Here is an 865-nt window from a genome sequence, read left to right as displayed (position 1 = left end):
CGGCGGTGTTCGTTATAATGTTGTTGGTAGGTATGCCTATTTTGAATTTGAATCTGCGGGTTTGATGTACCATGTTTCACTGACTATTCTTCCAGTGTGTGTGTGTGTGTGTGTGTGTGTGTGATCGCGTATTCCCGTTCTGTGTCACATTTTTGCACAGCTCTCCTCCGCCCCGCCCTTCTCGTGGCCTGACAGCCAATCACACAGCAGAGCCGCGTGTGGGATTTGGATGGGGCAGTGTCACGAGTTGCGTCCCGCAAGGGTCGGTGCTGGGTCCTCTGCTTTATATTATTTTCATCAATGACTTGGACACAGGAATTAGTAGTGATGTCAGTAAGTTCGCAGATGATACCAAGATCGGTAGAGTAATCCAATCAGACAGGGCCGCTAGGGTTCTCCAGGATGAGCTTGACAGACTATATGATTGGGCGGGGAAGTGGCAGATGGAATTCAATGTCGGGAAGTGTAGCATTTTGAGTGTAGGTAGGAATAACTCCTCACACAATTACTCCTTAAATGACACTCCTCTAAACAGGTCCGGGCTTGAGAGAGACTTAAGCTACGGTCACACTTGCTATTGTTAACGCAAGCCTGGCTTTTCTTTTCGCTGGCTTGCCAGCGATACGCGCGGCAGTCTGGTCACACCACATGCAAAGTCCGCTAGCTAGCTAGCTAGCGGATCATATCATAACAACACTAGCCGCTATGGAGGAAGCACTTCTTGGATTCGCTCTGTCCACAATTACTCTTGCCACTTGTTTTGTAGCCAGTGAGGACTTAAAGAAGAAAAGAAAAGTGAAACGAAAGTGGATAAGACCATGGCTGGCAAGTGTGTTCGCTCTTGCTCTTGCTCTTGCTGTACAGG

This window comes from Eriocheir sinensis, unplaced genomic scaffold (genome assembly GCF_024679095.1).
Source record: "Eriocheir sinensis breed Jianghai 21 unplaced genomic scaffold, ASM2467909v1 Scaffold247, whole genome shotgun sequence".
Classification (NCBI taxonomy): Eukaryota; Metazoa; Arthropoda; class Malacostraca; order Decapoda; family Varunidae; genus Eriocheir; species Eriocheir sinensis.
Note: the sequence above shows the minus strand (reverse complement) of the source record.